The following is a 22957-nucleotide window of genomic DNA, read 5'->3' as shown; positions in this document are numbered from 1 at the left end:
ACAGAGCTGGGTGAGTGACCCAGGATGCAGAGGGTCACTCTGTTGGAATCACCTAGCAAAAGTTTCCTTTGTATTTGCAACTTTCAGGAGTTAAAAGGGTTCCTTGGCTATTTAATGCATCTTTTAAAACATGGTATTTAGATCAAGGAGGCTCAGTCCACAAAAGGAGAAGGCAAGTGACATGAATCATGGCAAACTGTATTTCAGGAGCTTTATAGTCTGATTCAGTAATAGCTGCTGTTGACTCAGCTTCTCATGTTCCAGAGTGAAGCCCCCATTTATTTAGTCATTCATCCATACAGCCATTTTTTTCTTTTTTTTACTATTTAAGTGTCAAGCATTGTGCTAAAAGCTGGGAAAACAGAGATAAACATAAGACACATCAGTAGGCATTCAAAAATAATTAGCTGCACAAAATGAATCAGTATATGGTTCCCAGTCACTATCTTTTATAAATACACATTTGTAATAAAATAAGATAGCAGCCTCCTCAAAACTATTTCCAAAGTATCAGTGAAGAAAAGTAGTTGTCTTCCAGCAAGAAGAGAGCACAGGGAGGAAGATTTTGTTTAAGGCTACTTAGAAGAGGTTTGGTTATGCTGAGTCTTACGTGATATCTAGAAGCTTGCCAGGTAAACAAGAAAAATAAATAAATTCTGGGTACAGGGAAGAGCGTATTTCAGAAATTGCCTGTGTTTCAGAATTCCTGAAGGGGAGGAAAAGGAAGAGGGGAAGATGGAGTCAGATAGCTTGGCAGAGGCTAGGCAATAAGAAAGGCTGAGTGGCGGATGGAGAACCAGGGTTGGATCAAGCAGACCTAATTTGAGTCCCATTTCTGTCAACTAACAAGAGCTTTGTGATCTTGGAAATCCTGTCGCAGTGAGAACCACACACATTTTGTAGGGTTGTGGTAAGGATTACCAGCCATGTAGGTGAAACTCTGTACACATAGTGAATACTCAGCGTCTGGCTGTGGCCATTATTTAAATGCCATGCTATGGAATGGAATTTGTGCTTCATTCTGTTGGTTCCAAGGAGCCAGGAAGGATTTTAGTCAGTAAGGCAGCATGGTTTGCATTCACATTCTGATCGAAAGGGTAGAATAAAATTGAGTTAGAATCTGGGCATGCTACTTAACCTACCTAAGCCTCAGTTTGCACATCTGTAAAATGCACAGTGATAGAATTTACCTTCTCAATTTAGGATGAAGATTAAATGAGATGAACAGCATGTAACCCCGTGCCTAGCCCTGTAGGAATCTATCAACACATGTTAGTTGTTTGTATTCTCTTTACAGGGGGGATGTTGAAAGCAGAGACCAGCCGGAGGCCTTCATTGGAGTCTAGCTGGGAAGCAAGATAGCCCCTCCTGAGATAGGCTGCAGAGACATATGTTAGATATTGAAGAATGAAAATCAACAGCCTACAATTCATTAAATGTGGGAGATAATCTTGTTCATATTCTTTCTTTCACAACATGGCTTTTCCTCCACAGAATAAAAGCTATGGTTAAATTTATTTTTCCAAAGCAGGCATTTCATATTAAAGGCATACATTTCCCAAAGAGGCAGGTCCACATTCCCTGAATGTCCCTATTAATGAACCATTGCAGTTGAGTGTCACAGCTTAAAGGAAGAGGTTACTTCAAGTTCAACAAAATAGGAACAGGGACTAGACACCACAGTTGGATTTAACAAATCAACAGAAGTCCAGCAGGAGCTATGACTTCCAATCTGTACCAGATCTTCCCCCCTTTACCCTGCACACAAATTTAAATATATTAAGGGAATTATTAACAACATTAAATAGTTTACCAGAAATCAGTCTCGGCAATGCAAACCATCTGGATAGAGCTAGGATCAACTGCTTTGGCTCCACTATAATAGAAAAGCAGATTAAATCATCTCTGGTTCTCAAAAAGAAAAGGACACAAAATAAAAACTAGCTTCCTTGCAAACAAATGGCAATAAATCATATTAGAGTTCTTGAGCTGACAGACACTAACTTTCAAGAACTGTAAAGTGGCCTTCCATGGAAGATTTGGCTGCCTCTTCCAAATGTTTATAAAGTCCTGTTTACTTCTTGTCAGAACTTTAAACTAGAAGCCTGCATTTGATCTAATCCTTCCTGTTCAGAAAGGGCCACCCTCACACTAAGACCAGTGAGAATGTGGGACAATTTCTGAGATCTCCCATCTAAGCCATATCCTTTATGCTCCTAGAAAATCCAGCATGCTGCAGTTTAAGGCCACTGTGTCTCACTGTCATTCTAAATTAAAGAGTTTAAGTCCTCTTTCATATCTATAGGCCTCTATTAAGTTTCTCCTCAATTTTCTGAAAATTCAGTGTTTTCTCCAACCTCTCAATGATCAGCTTTGTGAATTTTATCATTGTATTTTCCACATGAAACTCTTTCCATAGCAGCCCAAAGAACTAAAATGATGGCCTAGATTCTAGAGTGTTGCCTTGTAAAGTGTAGCACCCAGGTGCTGGTTCCTGAGTCCTTCTAGTTGGCCTAATAAGATGCTCACCGAATGGCACTGATAAGCAGCCTCTAAGAGGGGTCCCAGTGGTGCTTGCCTCCTGTAGTTACTCCCCTTGAGTGTGGCCTGGGACTTATGGCTGGCTTCTAACAAATAGAATACAGCAGGAATTATGGGATGCCACTTCCCAGATTAGGTTTACAGTAACACTTGTTTCTACCTTGGGCACCCACTCATCCACTCTCACTCGCTTGGGTCATTCACTCTGGGGAAGCCAGCTTCTATGTCATGAGGCAGCCCTGTGGAAAGGCCCTGGTGACAAGGGACCAAGGCCTGCAAAAGCCATGGCCTATCAAATTTTTGAATGAAACCACAGCCCCAACCAATCCTTGAGTATGATTTCATCAGAGACCTTGACCCAGAGACACCTTAAACCTTACCTGGATTCCAGACTCACAGAAAAGGTGAGATAATAAGTGATGGTGGTTGTTTTAATCCTCTCAGTTTGGGACTAAATTGTTACATAACAGTGATGATGAATATAAAAGGCTAAGACTATAGACTCTAGAAACATAAGATATGAGTGGAAGTTCTGCCTGCACTCCATTTTAGGAAGTGGCCACGGACTAGTTATTTAATATTAGTAAGCCTCAATATTCTAATCTATAAAAAGCCTATAAAAATAATACCTTCCTCATAAAGATGGTATTCGGGCATTGAGATAATGTGTATAAAGTGTTTGACGGACTGTGTGTCTCCTAGTAAATAACTCATTGTATGTGGCTTTATTACAGTGATTATCTCTAAGGCTTATAATTTTTAAATATTGCTTTTTGACTAGGGTTCCGTCCTGTAGTCCTGGAGCGTCTCCTATTTTCCTGTCAACCCCCCAGTAGCTGTTACTTCTATATTCTCTTACTTGGCAGGAGTCATGATCCAAGAACCATTTCCGGAGTATGCAACAGCCAAGATTGTGCTACTTTTTTTAAACAATCATTGCAAACATACACTGCACTGTGTGCAAGGATATTCATCATAATGTTAATGAAAAATTAGGAACTAAGCGTCCATCAATAGGAAATCAACTAAATTGTGCACATAAATAACAAGTGTGAACATTTATTTAGTCCTTGCTAGAATTGGCAGGCCCAATTCTAAGAGCATTGTATATATCGTGCACTTAAATCATTACAACAAACCTGTTTAGATTCATTCAGTGCAATTTGCACAGCCCATTTTAAAGGAAACTATAGGTAAAGATTTACTGGTCTAGAATGATACTCATGAAATACAATAAAGTGAGAAAAGAAAGTTATGAAAGATACATAAAACAGCACAATATTAAAACATCTCTGCATACATGTGAGAAAGTTATGAAAGATACATAAAACAGCACAATATTAAAACACATCTCTGCATACATGTGAATATATATATTAAGTAGCTTTTCATTACAGGCACTTTGAACAGTTTCAGTATGCACACATTTTCTGTTACCATGAGTCAAGTAACAGCAGTTCCCCAGCAACACAGTTCAAATGTCATTGCTACAGTCTATCACTGTGAGGAATAAAGGACAAACTTTGCTGCTAGCTCTTTGATCCACAAATTACCATGTAAAGAATAGGTGCACATCATGATCAGTGACCAATTACATCATTCTTTCAGTCTGTTGGTGATCAGTCACTGCACAGCTATTTTTCAGTTCATGCAAGGGTGTAGCTGTCTCACCCTCTTGTCTTCATGTAACAAACCTATGTCAAAAATCGGGTTCTTGAATGCAGGAATGGACCAAGAAAGATCAAAATACAGCAAAGAAACAAAAAGTTGTAATACTGGAAGTAAGATTTGAGTTTAATGTAAATGAAGCTATGGAAGAAATAGCTGTCCCTGGGGATGTTGACCCTGACACCATTCTGGAGACTGTAAATAAGGGGGGCTTAGTGAAGAGAACTGATGGACATAAATGAGGAAAATCCTTGTAAGGAAACAGACGAGCTCTGCGGGAAAGAGACCACAACAAATGACTTCCCACTCCTTAAAGGAGCCCTTAGAGGTACTTCAGAACACTGAAAGCACAAAAGATAAAATGTCAGAAGCTCATCCAACTTAGAAAGGAATGTGACGCTTGGCCGAGGCATAGAAAAATGCTCCCTTGGTAATGTAAGTTACAGGACAAGAAGTCAACCCCTGTTTTAACTACTCTTAAGTTTTTTCTGTAAAAAAAGAGTTACTTCTCAGCGTTTCTAATGTTTCAAATTACAGTACACAAAGTAAATGTTAATTTTGCTAATTCTTGTCCCTATGCATCTGTAGCCAAGGCTGAGAGACATCTTAATGCTTTGAAAAGAGCTTTTAAAGATTACAGAATGGTAATTTTCACCATTGATTATTAAGATCACTTTGCACAGTTTCAACTTGCACAGTTCCGTTGTCCTGCACTACTGTGAAAAGCAACATCTTCTTTTATTAGGAAATTTATTTATTCTATTTATTAGGAAAAAAATCCTTAAAATGTACATTAAGATGCTAATCATATTATTTTGGCGTGTCTAAATACAGATGACTTTTGATTGTTGCCATTTTACAATGTTTCTGCGATAAATGTAGATTCTTAAAACCTAATCTAGTTATATAGACACCTCTTCCTTTAACATATATTTTTGAGCCCCTACTGATGCAAGGAATTTGGCAAGTGGCAGACATTTACTGGAAAAAAGGACATAGTGCTTGAAGGTCATGGAGTAGTGCAAATTCTGACACATTACACAAAATTTTTGCACTGCATGTCAATTGTAACAGAGATATGAAAAAAGTTGGTGGGGCATCAAAGAGAAAGCCCCAAACTCCTTCTAAGGAAGTTGGAGAAGGCCTCAGACTTTTTACACTCCAAAATTAAAAGTTTTTCCCCAAAGGAAAAATGGATCCTAGTTGGCCACAGCATCTTATGAAAATTCCTCAAACCCACAGCCCTCTTTCTAGAGAACCAATTGCAGTTCTCAGCCTCACATACGCAAAGAACAAAGCTAACAAGGTAGTGGGAGATGACAGTGAATCATTTGTCCAAAATCACTCAGATACTTGTTTTATCTGCTTCCTTCTGTCACTGAGGCTGCCCAAAAGGATCTCACCTTGATTTGTTTTGTTTTTGTGTTACACACTGCTTTTTATAAAGACCAATCCTTTGTGATCAAATTGTCAATAGCAAGGAGCACCGAGGCCATCCGTCCTGCTCTGGGTCCAGAGATGTGACTGGCTGACAGGTCCTGTGCCTCTAGACCACCTTATCACTGGCTATTTTTGCCTGTAGTTTTGAGACTTTTTAAATTAACGTTAATGTGTTTGTGGTGTCTTAAAATTTAGTGATTTCCTCAATCACATTGCTGTTGAGCGATCGATCACCTTCTAAAACCGAGAGCACTAAGGAAGAACACGTCCTAACATCTATAGATGGAATTCAGATAGAAAAAAATCTGAGTACTGTATGAAAAGCTTGGCATATTGGACTATTGTCTTTATTGTCTCCTCAGTGAATTCTTGTTTGTTAAAATGGTTTATTGTTTGATTTTGTGACCTCACTTAGAGCCCTGCTTCCTACCTAGGCAATTAAGAGATGGCAGTGAGCGAATCCACTGGAGTCACCACAAGCAAGCCTTCTCTGCCTCTCTTTTTGTTTCCCAGGGCCTTTCTCCAGTGCTTAGAGTATTCAGCAGACCAGAATATCTAGCTAGAATTTAATAGCAATGCTTTGTTTTTCTGCAGGGTAGTGATTTTTTTATCTAAAAGATATGAGCTCACTCAAAGAAAACTACAAAAAAAAAAAAATAGTATGAACAGGTGTTTAATGCATATAGCAAAAAAATTTACCAGTGGTCTTGGAAGAACTAAAGTTTGGAAATGTAAATAATTTGGAAAAGGAATCCAGAGGCCCAAATTTTTATTTTGGGTCTTTGTAATTTTGGGATGGTTGCAAATCATCAACATAGGTATATCTCAATATTCTCATCAGTTAACTTTCAGGTAGATTATATGTTGTTCACAATAATAGCTATCATTAATAGGGCCTTTCTTCTGATTTTAATGTTCCTCAATATTTTATGTATACCATTGAATCTTTACAAGCATCCAGTAAGGTAGGAGGTACTATTATTCCCACTTTGCAGAAAATGGAGCCAAAATACAGAGAAATTTGGCCTCAAGCTTATACATTCAGTGGGTGGAAACCATAGTCAAACCCAGCAGTCTGAATCCAGATCCTGTGCTCTCAGCCACCAAGGTTACCAACCAAATACTCGGGAAGCATTGCAACAGTTGATTTTTTTATGCAATTTTTTAATTAAGGTATAATTGATACACACTCTTATGAAGGTTTCACATGAAAAACAATGTGGTTACTACATTCACCCATGTTATTGAGTCCTCCCATCATACCCCATTGCACTCGCTGTCCATCAGTGTAGTGAGATGCCACAGATACACTATTTGACTTCTCTGCACTACACTGTTTTCCCCATGATCCCTCACGCCATGTGTACTAAACATAATACCCCTCAATCCCCTTCTCCCTCCCTCCCAACCCACCCTCCCCAACCCCTCCCCTTTGGTAACCACTAGTCCCTTCTTGGAGTCTGCTGCTGTTTTGTTCCTTTAGTTTTGCTTCATTGTTATGCTCCACAAATGAGGGAAATCATTTGGCACTTGTCTTTCTCTGCCTGGCTTATTTCACTGAGCATAATATCCTCCAGCTACATCCATGTTGTTGCAAATGGTAGGATTTGTTTCATTCTTATGGATGAATAGTATTCCATTGTGTATATGTACCACATCTTCTTTATCCATTCATCTGCTGATGGACACTTAGGTTGCTTCTGTATCTTGGCTATTCTAAATAGTGCTGTGATAAACATAGGGGTGAATGTGTCATTTTGAATGAGAACGTGTATTCTTTGGTGAATTCTTAGGAGTGGAATTCCCGGGTCAAATGATATTTCTATTTTTAGTTTTTTGAGGAACCTCCATATTACTTTCCACAGTGATTGAACTAGTTTACATTCCTACCAACAGTGTAGAAAGGTTCCCCTTTCTCTGCATCCTCACCAGCATTTGTTGTTCTTAGTCTTTTCGATGCTGGCCATCCTAACTGGTATGAGGTGATATCACACTGTGGTTTTAATTTGCATTTCCCTGATAATTCACGATGTGGAGCATCTTTTCATGTGTCTGTTGGCCATCTGAATTTCTTCTTTGGAGAATTGTCTGCTCATATTCTCCGCCCATTTTTTAATCCCGTTATTTGCTTTTTGGTTGTGCAACATTTGTTATAAATTCATGAGTCTCAGTATGTTCATCCTCTCCCCCCAAATTATCCTCCAAACATTCCATTTTATTTTGTGGAAATAGCTTCAGCCTTAACCTGGACCATGTGGGTCAAGCAGTGCAGCTGAGTGGCCTGGGAGAAAAAGGTCTCTCCATCTGCTGGTCGCTGGCTGCAGAATGGAAGAATGAGCTGCAGTGTCCTAGTGCTGTCACAAGGGAGACGAGACTGTCTCAGAAGAACTAGGCACTTTGAAACATTAAGGAACCACTGAAAACAATCTCCATGTGCTCAGAGTACATCTTGGGGGTCTCGGCCTCTTCCTTATGTCCCCATCTTCCCCTGCCTCAAACACCCCTTTATGTATTTTTATAATCTAAGGAATCAGCTTTTGTAATTTTGTTTTATACACCCAGTGAATGCTGTGAAAGGTTCCACAGGTTACTGGCCTTTTCTGGGCCTAACCCCACGTTGCTTTAGAGCAGAAATGCCTGGGCACCCTGTAGAATAAGGTTATTTTCACTTGGATGACAGGCTCCATGAAGGCCAAACAGAAAGTGTTCTGTGGCTCTTAGTTCCCAGTTTGAGTTACAAGTTTTTTAAAAGTTCCAATTAAAAAGGTAATTGCAAAGCTAATATAATTTAAACTTTAAAAACCCTTTGCCAGGCTATGTTTGAAAATGGTTTTACCTGTGGCATAAAGAACTGAATATTTCTATGTATGATTGATCTCTGACTTTGCTTTTAATTATTTTTAGGACAGTAAGGCAGTTTATAGTAATATATCTAGTTATACCTGTTTGCTTCATTTTATTATTAGGAGCATTCACAGAGTTTGAATAAACTTGACCTGTATGGAATATCCAACATATACCTTTCTTCTGGCAGTAGTAGTATTGGATCAAAGCCTCTGATAACAAAAAAAACGTCCTTTTTATTTTGAAGTTAAATAAACTGTAAAGTAATTTTATTTTAAGCATATGCATATGTTCTAGAGCATGTGGGCATGGAAGGCTGATGTTAATGCCTATTGTCTATAAAGTATTATTCATATTATATTTTTAAATTTCAGGTCACTTTGGAAGCCTGACAGTTGATGGTTTTAGAGTATGGAATCTATTAATCACTTGATTTTCCATATCTCCTTCAGAAGAAATTGCAATAATGCATTTTAAATGAGAGTTAAATTTTGAGAAAGGGTATGTAGTATCTTCTAGATAAAACATAGGAAAAGTATTCCAATACCTCCCACTAAACTACTTTTAACATAACCTTCTTGTGATATGAATATTACTATATCACAAGAAAAATAATTATTGCAAAGTTGCCAGTGACTAGCAGAGGCTACAGCAAAACAGAATGAATTAAATATTCTAAGTTTCTACTTCACAGAGATATGGAGATAGCAGTGAGAAACCATGTACCAAGCACTGGTTTGTCAATGACATGCATTGAGGAAGAATGCAAGTATGTCCTACAAGATCATGAATAAACTACTCTGGGACTTGTGTATTTATGGGGGGATTCAGACATAAATTTACATGGCCAGGACAGGTATAGTCACTAAATAACATTGTATTTCTGTGGAACAACAGTATTCTTTTGGTGAAAGTATACTGAGACCAGATATATGGAAAGGAGGATCAGATGCAAGGAATAAGGTGTTAAATTCTCTAGAGTGATAACAAGGAAAAATGAATGGCAGAAGTCTCCTAGAAAAACTGAATCACATTAAGAAATGAGTGACAAGGTTAAGCTCGTAATCCATAAAAACCCCCACCGTCATAGTCAGTAGAGTGTATTTCAGTTATCTTTTTGTATATACCTTGTACCCACCTCCATCAACACTGAGCTCTCCCAGAGAAGATCCTGTGCCCTTTATTCTTATTTGCAGCCAGATCATCTAGAATACTGACACAAATTGAATACAAAGTAATGTTAGAATTAATGAGTTGATTGATCCATTGATTAATGGGTGACCCAGCTAACTGATATTTCAAATTCATTTGAAATCTTTGGCATCTAAAAGAACTGTATGACCAGATAAGAGACCATTTGAGCATCTTCTATGACTAGAAAGCCAAATTAAGGCAGCAGCTTTTCAGGAATGAAAGCATGCCTATTAGTATGAAACAAATATGTCCAAATGATGCATATGAAAATTGATATTAAATGTATGTTATATTAATTCAGTTAAAAATGTTCTATAGCTAGCTATAATTGGAATGTAAAACAAGAAGTTAAAATCTTGCTAATTCTTCCAGAGACAGATCCCTTAGGATGTGTGGGTCCCCGGCCTTGATTAGCCGCACTGCAGCAGTAGCTCTTCCTCTTGCCTTCCTCTGCAGAAGGACTGAGGAATTCCCACATGTTGAAATAATAGTTTCTAGCCCTTACCAAATAAATCACCAGCTCAGAGATGGGGAGCAGAATTTTTTTTTTTTAATATTCCTGGTGGTTCTATGGTGAATCTAGAGTCAAGTACTATTAGATTAAAATTTGGATCAAAAATGTTTGCAAAACATTAGGATGATGGAAGTATATATCAACACTTTTATTTTGCAATCAGTGTACAGTCTATAAAGTACCATGTTGCTCACAATTCCAAACAAATCTTTTTGTTTAACTATTGTTTTAGCCACCTTTGGCTAGGTTATAATACAGTAACAAATAACTCTGGCTTACAAGTGGAAAATTGATTACTTGTTCCATCTGTGTGTTCACTATGAGGTATTGCCTTTATTCCTGGTTCCAGATTTAAGGAGAATATTCAGTGTGGGACATTTTTTGACTTGTGTCAATAGGAGGAGAGCATAGTGGAACCATGTAACGGCTCATAAAGCTTCTGCTGGGAAGTGGTGTGCATCATTGCTTACAGTCCATTGGCTAAAAAAGGTTACATGATTCAGCCTGGCATCAATAGGGCATCAACGAATAATGTTCCTACAGTAAGGAACAGTGGATATTTTGAACACTACTGCAGTTTATCACAGCCCTTAAGCTACTCCTGATAAAATGTATGTTTAAGGAAGATAAGTCCTCATATTACTTTTTTGCAGAGAATTTTGCAGGGCTTTACTGAGATTTTGCATGAGCCTTTTGGGCAAATATTGCTGGTTCTAGTCTCTAAGAACTTTGGTGCCACAAATCCTTTTAGTCACTGTCACTTATAAACAGTGCAGCTCTCTGAGTTGGTGGTATTGAAGACTAAAAGTTTCCGAGACTCAGATGGCCGCATCTTTTTTTTCCATCAGATGCCTATTTTTTGGCCAATTATTATATTCACATCAACCAGAGGTGATTTTTTTTTTGAAGCATCAGACATCAAACTAGAGTAAGATTCAGTTTAAGATGTTTCTAGAGACATCTCTTGAAAGCTGAGACGAAGAAAAGGTTTGTTGAGGATGGAGAATTGGAAACCTTTTAGATACCACAGTCTGCCTGGTATCAAGTGGCTCATTTTGTTTCCAGAGAATTAATGTTGTTTCCAAAAATTAGCTCTCATATGGCTCATTCAGGTAACCAGTGTTGAATATGGAAATTAGATTTTTGTTCATACAAGTTTATTACATTATAGTTTATGAATCACAGTGGCTATGTGCCAGACTCCCTTCCAAGCTCAGCAGCCTCTTTGCCTTGTCATTCCAGCTGAGTCTTTTATTTGAAGTGTTTCTTCGTCTTGGCTCATTTAGCCATAAACAGAAGTTGCCCTGTGGGAGACAACATCTTATGTTTATTTACTTCATAGGATTTTCACCTCTGGGCTCACTGCAAATGCAAAACATATCAGAAAAGAGAAAAATCTGATTTCTTAAAGTCAGGACTCCCTTAATCCTGACATGTGCTTATTTTTCCTTGGGTAGTATGGTACAGAGAAAACAAATCACTGGACTGGGCATCAGGATATTTTTCCCACTTTGTGGCTATGTGTCTTTGGACAAGTTATTTTATCTCTCTGATTCTGTTTCCCTATTTGTAAGACATCTGATGAGTGTCTCAAAACTCTCCAGTTTCAGGACACTATTCTACTTAGGGAATTTCGCAGAAGCCATATAGGTTGTCCAGCTAAATCAGTAAAATAGAGATTTTTATTTAGAAAATAAATATAAAATATGTATCTCTTCATCCTTAGAAATGGTCCAAATATTGCCAACAGCATCTAAATTTAAACCTACTGCTTACGCTCTGTTAAATGATTCTTGCTTTTTCATTACCTAATAACACAAATTAAAATATAATTTTTGACATGATATATTTCATTGAAAGAATTGTCTAATAGTTGAAGTAGAAAATACATCATACAAAAATGCCCCATATTTTTTCCCCATGGGCTCATTAAGATATGCTTTAGAGAGGCATACCATGAAATTCATCCGTTTTAAGTGTGCAGTTTGATGAGTTTCAGCAAACCGACACAGTTGCACAACCATCATCATGATCCAGTTTAGAACACTTCCATCATGTGAAAAGTTTCCTTATTCTTGTTTGCATTTAATCCCAACTCCCACCCTCAACCCTAAGGCAGAACTGATCTGCCTTTCATCTCTATTTTGATCTTTTCTAGAAATGTCATATAAATGGAATCATATGTCTGGCTTCCTTCCTAGCATAATACATTTGAAACTTATCGGTGTTGTTGCAGACATTAGGGGTTTGTTCCTTTTTTTACTGTTGAATGATATTCCATTATGTAGATAGGCCACCTTTTGTTTACCTGCTCACTAGTAGACATTTGAATGGTTTCTAAATTTTGGCTTATTGATTCATGCAGCTATGAATAGTCATATAAGTCTTGGTGTGGACATATGTTTTCATTTCTCTTGGGTAGAGATACCTACAAGTGGAATTGCTGGGTTATATTGTAGGTATGTTTAACATAAGAAACTGCTCAATTCTTTTCCCAAGTGACCACTATTTTGTTTTCACCAGCCACGTATCAGTGTTCCAGTTCCTGTACTTGATGGCACTTGAGACAGCCATTCTTTTTGATTTTTGCAATTCTAGCAAGTGACTAGCAATACCTCATTTTAGTTATTAATTTCATTTCCCTAAAGATTCGTTATGTTGAACATCTTTTCATGTGCTTATTGGCCATTTGTATGTCTTCAGTGGTATGTTTATTCAAGTCTTTTGTCCATTTTTTTATTGGGTGGTCTCATTATAGAGTTAAAAGCCTTCTTTATATATTTTTCCCTAATTTTTACAGGACTTTCCTTGCCGTAAACACATACACGCATGCCCACAGACATATTGTGTGTGTGTGTGTGTGTGTGTGTGTGTGTGTGTGTGTGTGTGTAAACTGCTTGTTTCTTTCACATTCATGTTTTGAAGTAAAATACCTTGAAAATAATAGGATGGAATTTTCAGTTCTAGAAGAGAAACAATAAATTTTATGTGGTCATTAACAAGCATTAAATGAGCATTTTGAGGAGTTACCTGTAAGCTCTCAGAGTGGTAGAATGATTATTTACAAACCTATTAGTGGTTTCTATTTTCTTTGTTTCTGCCCTTTTTATAGAAGAGGGGAGAAAACATCTTCTATAGATGTATAAGGCTTCTGTCAAAATCCAGTTATTTCTGAAAAGGAATAAGGAAGTATCTGAGGAACTAGAAAGAGATATCAGAGTTCTTGATTTTTCAATGCTTTTTATTCTAATGGAACTTCAAACATCTGCGCTTTGAAGTGTGTTCTGTGGAAAAAATTAATATATTACTACGTCAGCATCACTTTGCCCAAGTCCCAGTTCAAAATATAGTTACATGAATACACACATGTGCATACATGTGCATGCATTCACACACACACACACACACACACACACACACACACGAACACTTCTCCGAATGACAAGAATATAAACCTCAGTTCTCTCTACCAGTTCCCCCTAACCCTCCCAGCTCCTAACACAAGATAGTATCACTTTTGGACATTTTGGAGTAATTTAGGAAAGAACAGTGAAATAATAAAACCCTTACTCCATCCTAAAATTTTTAACTGACAACTTGTATTATAGAACCCATCGTCTTTCCTTCTTTTCTGGCTTCTAATGCTAACCTTCCATTTTGTGATAATATCTTCTATCCTTACCTCTGTAAATAACTCAATATTGATTAATGTTAACATTTTACTAAACACCAAAGATGTATTTACATATATCTGTATACTATATCCTATTCCCGAAGTCCCCAAAGTGAAATTAAAGTTCATAAAAAAGATACCGCCTCATCCATTTAACTAACAAAGGAAGTAGCTCATTAAAATGAGTAGATCCTCTTCCAGTCATGGTATGAATTCTACCAGTTCCACCAACACACACACACAGCCTTGTTCTTAAATGTGGAAGGAAGCTAAGGATGATGAGACATTAAAAAAAGGTTACATCATGAAAGAGAGAAACCACAACATACAAACAAGCAAACAAAAAAGACTCCGAGAAGACAATTCAGGAACAACAAAAAAAAAATCCCCCCAAATTTTATTTAACAGTCTTAGAGAGATAAGAGAAGAAATTGCATTCATAAAACAAGAATGGAATATAATTTGAATAAGGTATAATCACAGAGCACAAAAGAACTCTTGAAAATTAAATATCTAAAAGTAGAAAAAAATCTGTAAAAGAGATTAAGAAAATCTATTAAATGGAGCAAAAGAAAAATTGATGGAGAATAGGAAAGGAGCTATATGAAAATTACAGGACCATATGTCTGCCCATATTAAGAGAATTTAGAGAGTACTGAAAGGGATAAGAATTAGTGACAGGTACATAGAAAATGATACAAACACAAAAACAAAGCAGTTGAACACTACCTAAATAGTGATTATGGTATGAACACTGAAAATTGAGTTCACAAAACAAGTGGGAGTGTATAAGAGGGGATAGAGTAAGCTAAGGACACTGGAAGCATTATGTTTAAAATAAGATGTTACCTTTAATAGAATCTTAGAATCTGCAAACCTTAGTGATTTCTGTATATAACTATGATGCCAGGTCTTCTACATTCCATGTTAATAATATTTGTGATTGTGGATTTCCTGAAGTAATTACACACTCCTTTTATGCAGTGACCTAAAATCACCAGCCAAAGTTAGGAACCAATCTTTGGAGAAGAATGGTATTTTCCCTTCCAAAAAGCCCTCTAAGTTATCAAAATGTTACCTTTCTCAGTGCCATGTGCTGTGTTACAAATGAAGAGATACCATTAGCTTTTGCTATGTTCATGTTTTAGCCAACATTAAAATATGGCTATGAATTATTGCATTATGAAGCAGATGTAACATATGGTCCTTGGGCTTTTCATTAGCTTCCCACCTCAGCAAACCAGAGTACCCTTGAATTGCCTTTCCTATGGGTCTGATAAACTATGCTTGATTATTTTAATGTTGGTCTCAGAATTTGGAACTTTGTTTCTTCATTGGCTTGGGTTGATGAAATGTCATTTAATAACTTGACTCTGCATTTATATATTATTGGCATTGATCTCTGTGTTGTCATTATCAAGGCTTTCTGGGCTAATCCTCTTATAACTTAGTTTCCATAAAACTGTGGGTTCTGATTTTTTATTAAACATTTCCAAATCAAATGATTTAATCAAATATCAGAAATGACAAGTAAATAGACTTGTATCTCTTCCATGGAGTCCATGGAGTCCAACTGAATCACAAATTCAGTTGCATGGTTTTCTATCTTAATTAAGGAGTAGGAATGACTTTCATTTATGTTTTTCAAATTGATTCATTATATCAATTTGCCTCTTTTGGAATTGTCTAGGCCATTTAAACATTCTTGACCACCTTTCTCCTAAAATCCAGTACTCTTCTGAGCCACTTTTGTTCCTTTGCATGTGTTTGCTTAGAGAGCACAAAGCCTGAAAAGTTATAGTTTCTTTCAAAGAAGGAAGATGATTGTAATGCCCCATCTCCTGACCAGAAAATCACATATGGCAGCCCTAAACTAATATCTAAGAAAATCATATATGGCAGCCCTAAACTAAAATCTAAATTAGGCAAATAAAGAAAGCATGAAAGCAAATGAAAAATATCTTAAAATTTGGTACTGTATTGAAAACTTTTAGCAAAGAGAAAATAAGAGAGAACCGTGTTTAGGTTTGTATTTAGATGATCCCAAGTAACAACGTAAAGATAATAATAGTAACAGCAGTTCACATTTTGAGCTCTTACTGTGAGCAAGTCATTGCCTTCAATTCTTTACATTCATCAACCCATCTCATCTAATCCTCACGGGTTGAGGAAAATGCAGTATTCCAGCCATTTTAAAGATGAGGAACCTGAGGCACAGACAGGTTAAGTAAATTGGCCAAAGTTACCAAACTGGTGGTAGTTGGCAGAGCCTGAGATCTGAGCCATGCAGTGTGGCCAAATTAATCAGCAGGCTCTTGCAGCAAGGCACGTGGAAATTAATTATGGCTTGAATGCCCTACTAACACAGGGTCAGGTTCATAAGGAAATGTACCCCAGTGTTGTGGTCATTTTTGTGAAGCCTGCTTGAGACTCAATTAAGTTTTAAATGATAGGATTTTTTTTTTTAATATGCCTTGACCTTATTTCATTGGTGCCAACTTGGGCATCCTTCCCAGATTAAAATAAAAAGCCCAATGATAGACTTCTCTGAGTGAAATCCTGCATGTATGTGGTTTGGCTTCTTATCCAAAGAAGCATTTACAAGTCACTCACTTGATCAAGGCATTAGTATAAACCTGCTAATGGAATTGAGTTTACAAGGCACGTTCTACAAAGCTTTGTCTAGATCATACAATTGCATAGATTGACTACTAAAGATTGAACTGGAATATGACTTGAAAAGTTATGCTGGGTGGCCTGAAGATATATTTAGTCATGTTCATGTTGGTTTTGCTTAGATTCCATGCCAATAATGGAGAAATTTGTGACCAGTCAAGCATTGTTTGCTTTTACATTGCCATTACATTTAATGCTTTGATCAAAAGTGCTTGAACAGTAATATCTTTGCTATCAGGAAATTAAATCAAGTTTTAAGTCAGTTGCCATTCTGATAGAGCCAAAACAGTTCTAAGAGTAAAGGCCTTATTTATGACCCACAGAGTTGAGAGAACTTCGAGAGTTGAACGAAAGTTACCAAACAACAAAGCATTGAATCACTGACAGACTGGAAAGTGGCATTTTTTATCGAGAGATTTTTCATTTATTCTTGTGAGGCAGAGGTTGTGTGAACACCAGATGCCAATCATACAGCACTAGCGGATTTGTGAGATTATAGGACTGGGAGAAAAGTGAAGGTTAAGTGCAGGGTACAATAGAGATTACTTAGTGTAATGAATTCTGTAATTTTTCTAGACAGAGTTGGATTACTGTTCATCCTGACAAGAGATTACAGTCTGATTTGCAGTAAACAAATATGAAGCAGATCATTTATGTTCAACATATGAATCGAGAGTCCTAAAGAATATGTGGTTTATCATATTCAAAAGAAAAAAAATTGACCTGTTCGCTGTCAACATGAGGTACTATGTTCCCTAACATGTTCCATGAGGGAGCAGAAACAGTGTGCCTCATGCCACAAGGCTTCTTCCTCTGAGCAGAGCCCTTGAAGAGCCAATCAGAGGGACCTTAGTAGGCAGAGTCTGGCAGCTGCAGCCCTGTGTGATGAGCACCTTCCACCCAATAGCTATCACAGAAACCAACTGCCTGCCTCACTAGCATGTTGCCTGCACCCTTGTAGAAGTGATGGCTGTCCCAGGCAGCACCATGTGTCCACACTTTGTGCAGTTACAGAATATGACCTCTGGTGTCTGCTCTACATTTTCCAGGTGTGGGTGGGGTGGCACCTGCTTGCCCTTAGGGTGACCCTTAGGCTGTCTCCACTCACCCACCTTGGGAATATTGTGCTCATTTTTAGAACCAGCCTTCATTTGCAGATTGTATTTATTTATTTATTTTTAATATATTTTTTGCTATCAACTACTTTTTAGAAGACAGTGCCTTCTGTACATGGCTTTCATTTTAACACTAAAATGGCATTTTAAAAATATGCACAAACAACAATACACTGAGACGGGCATGTCACGTCTGTGGGATTCTTTCTCAAAAGTAACCTCAATCTAATAATGAGAAAACATCAGCCAACCCACACTAAGGGAAAATCTGCAAAATAAATACAAGTACTCTTCCAAAGCACTATGTACGTGCTAGGCTAATTAGAAGACACCCCAATGACCTAACCCTGTAATCTCATCACTCAGAAATATTGACTAGTAATATCATAAACCACCCCAGCCCTTCTCTTTGTATTAATAGTACCTTATTCTTCTAGGAAGATAATGTTATGCTGTTATACCTGTGGTTATTTAACTGTGTTACTGCCTTAAGGGTACACAGTAAGCACATTTCTCTGAAGAGTAAATCGTGATGGGCTCTCTGAGAGGTGTGTCATACACACGGCAGGATGTCTCTGTGGATAAGGACTCAGGAGTACTCTTCACAGCCTTCACACTGTGTCACTGCTTCTCCCCACCCTTCCTCACCCTGTGGAGCCTGAGCACACCTTCAACTGAGTCCTTCTGGGTCTTTCTAACCAGGGAGTGGCTCCAATTTAAGCTTCAGCCGCTCATCTTCATGAGCTGCATCCATTACGGAATTTTCATCATCCCCTCTCAGGTGCCTCTCTCGCTGAGAATGAGCATGAGAAATGTACTGAGCGGGTTTACACACTGCATGGACAAGAAGAAGGAGTATGGTGTATTCTGCTCATACCCGCTCCTCCTGATTCTTAAAGTTATGTCCATCAAATGGCAGGTATTCACCAACCAGCATATATAAGATGTCTTGGCCTCTACACAGCTATCATGAGCCCATCTTACATTTGGTCCTGAAAAGGGTTCTGGGGCAGCATAAGGGAGCTGCCACACAGTGTATCCAGTTTATTGCCAATGTCTGCTGTCTTGATGTGCATGTCAGTATTGGAGAGCAGGTTTTCTGCCTTTAGGTCTGTGGACAATACCCTTTTGGGGGCACTGCCTCGTGGCAGACACTGGCAGGATTTGCCTGAGGTCTCTTTCTCTTTCATGCTTCCAGGATCACTATGTAATTGAACACCTCTGTCCCACTAGCATAGTCCATGACAAGGTAGAGTGTTTCCTTAGTCTCCATCGTCGTCTCAAGTAATTTCATGATGTCGGGGTGACCCAAGGCCTTCCTTGTTTTGACTTTGTGGGGTAGTCTCTGCAGCCAGAAGGATTCTGTGGACTCTTGTTAATGACCTTCATGGTCAGCTGGTTCCCAGTGAGGACGGGTCGGGCCAGTGTCACCCTGGCAGAGGTGTCCCTGTTTATGGTCGTGGCCTCTTCCCCTCAGCAGGGATGGCTGAGAGGTGCCACTGCATGTTGCGTTTACTCTTGCACTTGGAGGCAAAGTGACTTAAGGTCAGTTTAAAATTGGGAAAAGCTGGGGAGAAACTTAATCTGAATTGCTTCCCAAAAAATCACTTCCAAAGCCCACCTGAAAAACTGATCATTGTAATGGAATCAACCTAATGCCAAAGAAAAGTAAAGGTAAACAAATCTTTTTAAAAATATTTTTAAAGCAGATTTTTAAAATTTTTAAACAAAATTAAACAAATATCTTTAAAAATAAAGCACATATTAACAAACTAAAGAAAAAATGTGAAAAGAATAAAGAAAAAGAATGAGAAAAATAATAAAAAATAAAAGAAAGAGTGAGTAAAAGAAAACATGAGAAAAAGATGAAAGAAAAAGTAGAAAAATTAGTAAATAAGTAGACAAAAACCCTGCAATGCCAAGGAATAAAATAACTTTGGCCAAAGTCCCTCAGGTCACTAAAAAATAGCTTCCTGAACTAGAAGGTATACAATCCTCTGCCCAGCCAGGGTCCTGAGGAGGTGCCTGGGATTCCATAATAATGGCTCCTGGTGAAGTCATAGCAAGAAATGGGTCTTCATGGCTGGATGTGATCCACAGTGATTTTCTCATTTTGGTTCCTAGAACCCTTTACTCTAAAAAAAATAGTGTAGTTTGTGCCACTTTACACACTGACCAATACTAATGCCTAGAATTAAGAAACTGATATATCAGTTTATATTCATTTTATATATATATATATATATATATACATTTACATATATATGGATATATATGTAGGCTTAATTAGATAGAGCAGTTTGAAGCTTATAGAAATTTGGGAGGACATTGCAGAGCTCCCATAGACCCCCCTTCCTATTCCCCTGGTATTCCCTATTATTAACATCTTGGGAGAGTATGGTCCAGTTGTTACAACTGAGCCAACATTACTGTAAATAAAGTCCTAAGGTTTACATCATAGATCCCTTTTTGTGTTGTACAGTATGTGGGTTTTGACAAATGTGCATTATAATGGTATAATACCACCATTATAGTATTATACAGAAAAGTTTCACCCCCCCATAAAAATCCCATTCTCCACCTAATCATTGTTCCCTCCTCCTAAAAAAAATTGGCAACTACTGATCTTTAAATCTCCATAGTTTTGGCCTTTCCAGAATGTCATGTAATTGTAACCACACAATACGTAGCCTTTTCAGATTAGTTTTCATTTAGCAATATGTAGTTAATGTTCCTCCATGTATTTTTTGTTTGGCCTGAGTTTTACCAGTTTGTTTATCCATTCACCTTGATTGTTCCCAAGTTTTAGTAATTTTGAATAAAGTTGCTATAAACATTTGTGTGCAGGTTTGTGTGTGAACACAAGTTATCAATTTGTTTGTGTAAATACCAAGGATCATAATCACTGGGTCGTAGAGTAAGTGCATGTTTAGTTTTGTAAGAAAGAAACTGCCACACTGTCTTCCAAAGTGGCTATACCATTTTGCATTCCAACCGGCAATAAAAGTTCCTGTTGCTGCACATCCTTGTCAGCTTTTGGGGTTGTCATTATTTGGGGTTTAGCCATTTTAATAGATGGGTAATGGTAGTTCATCATTTTAATTTGCATTTCTTTGACAACATACCATGTAGAATATATTTTCATTTGTTTATTTGCCATTAGTATATACTTCTCTGGAAGGGGCCAGTTCATATTTTTTGCCCATTTTTAATTGTTTTTTCTCTTATTGTTAAGTTTCAAGAGTTATTTTATGTGTTTAATTTAGTTCTTTATCAGATATGTATTTCATGTATTTTGCAAAGATGTTTTTCCCCAGTGAGCTGCTTGGGTTTTTATTCTCTTAGTGTGCTTTGCAGAGCAGGTGTTTTTATTTTAATGAAATATTTTTTCCTTTTATTTCATGGATCATACATTTGATGTTATATCTAAAAAGTCATCACCAATCCCAAGGTCACCTAGACTTTTTTCCAGGTTATCAGTTAGGTGTTTTGTAGTTTTGAATTTTATAATTAGATCAGTGATTCACTTCAGGTTAATTTTTGTGAAAGGTGTAAGAACTGTGTCTAGATTCATACTTTTTGCAAGTGGATGCCCAGATCTAGTACCATTTGTTGAAAAGACCAGCCTTTCTCTATTGAATTACTTTTACTCCTTCGTTAAAGAATGACTCGCTGTTTGTATAGGTCTATTTTTGAGCCCTCTATTTTGTCCCATTGATCTGTTTGTCTCTTCTTTCACCAGTGCACACTGTTTTTATTACTAATGTACCTTTATAGGAAGTCTCTTGGAGTCAGGTAGTGTCAGTCCTCCAACTTTGTTCTTTTCCTTCAATATTATATTGGTTATTCTGGGTCTTTTCCCTTTCTATATAAACTTTAGATTCAGTTTGTCAAAGTCCACAAAATAACTTTCTGGAGTTCTCATTGGGATTGTCTTGAATCTATAGGTCAAGTTGGGAAAAACTGACATCTTGACAATCTTGAATCTTCTATCTGTATACATGGCATATCTCTTCATTTATTTGGATCTTGATTTCTTTCACCACAGTTTTGCAGTTTTCCTCATATAGATATTGTATGTACTTTGATAGGCTTATATCAAAATATTCCATGTTTATGATGCCAATGTAAATGGTATTACACTTTTTTATTTCAAATTCCACTTTTTTATCACTAATGTATAGGAAAACAATTTACTTTTGTGTACTAACCTTTTATTCTGCTACCTTGCTATAATCACTTCTAGTTCCAGGAGGGATTTTTTGGTTGATTTTTTTTTTTTTGAGATTTTTCCATAGATGGTCTTATTATCTGCAAACAAAGAGAATATTAATTCTTCTTTCTCAACCTGTATAAATCTATATTTCCTTTTCTTGTCTTATTTCATTTTAGTTAGGAATTCTAAGATAACATTGAACAGGAGTCGTAAGGCTTTGATAGGTCATCAGTTGAACTAGCACTCTATTTTTTTCCTGAAAATATGCAGAGTTGTGACATGGTAATTTATCGTTTTAAGCTTATTGCTGCCAAAATGAACACAGCTGTCAGAAATGATGACCCTTTCATCTTGGTAACTATAAAATGGCTTCCTAATGTGTTTCCCTAACTCTGAACATTAAGTTAATATTCTCTGGTTTCCATAGTTCCATCCTCCTCTCACCCTGCAGAAATCCCATGAAGAATACAGCTTTTGACTAAATGAAAGAGCAGAGAGGATGAAATTAGTTGCATTAAATTATGATCTGACAAAAAGCTTTTCAAAATCTTGTAACACAATGTAACATTCAGACAATATTAAACAAAACTGAGTAAAAATAGACTGACAAAGTGAGTTAATAGTGAAAGGAAATTTTGTGAACTAGATTACTTGTAAATTTTGAAAGAGGCATTGATTTCTAACCCTGCCTGCTCTAACATTTTCTGTCTTGGAAATACTGCTCTAAAATCTTATGTTCAGTTTCTTCTTGTTTCATCTTTGGATATAAAATGAACTATTGTAATATTTTCTTGGCACACTTTTATATTTCCCAAAAAAGCAAGTTTCTGTTGCTAATGATTGCATTCAAGAAAACAGTGGAGAAAGGGAGAACGAGTTAAGATCACATTTCTATGAAATGTTTCTGTCTTCCTATTTCTAAGTATAAGTATTTAAACAACAGCATACATTTTGTGAATTTCTGTGAAAATAAATTGTCTCCCAAAAAATAGAAAGTGCAAAGTTTCGGGGCCTATTTCCTTTATTTCTATCACACCTTGGATTTCTTTTGTTTTATTTTATTTCTTTACCCCTGA

General features: G+C 37.1%; 1 protein-coding gene across 3 annotated transcripts in view; it reads left to right on the top strand.

Moving 5' to 3' along the window:
* CYP7B1 (cytochrome P450 family 7 subfamily B member 1) overlaps positions 1-22957 on the top strand; it is a 166826-nt gene that overhangs the window by 110404 nt on the left and 33465 nt on the right. The gene's annotated exons all lie outside the window — the stretch shown is intronic.

This window comes from Manis javanica, chromosome 2 (genome assembly GCF_040802235.1).
Source record: "Manis javanica isolate MJ-LG chromosome 2, MJ_LKY, whole genome shotgun sequence".
Lineage (NCBI taxonomy): Eukaryota > Metazoa > Chordata > Mammalia > Pholidota > Manidae > Manis > Manis javanica.
Note: the sequence above shows the minus strand (reverse complement) of the source record. Positions and strands in the feature narration are given on the sequence as shown.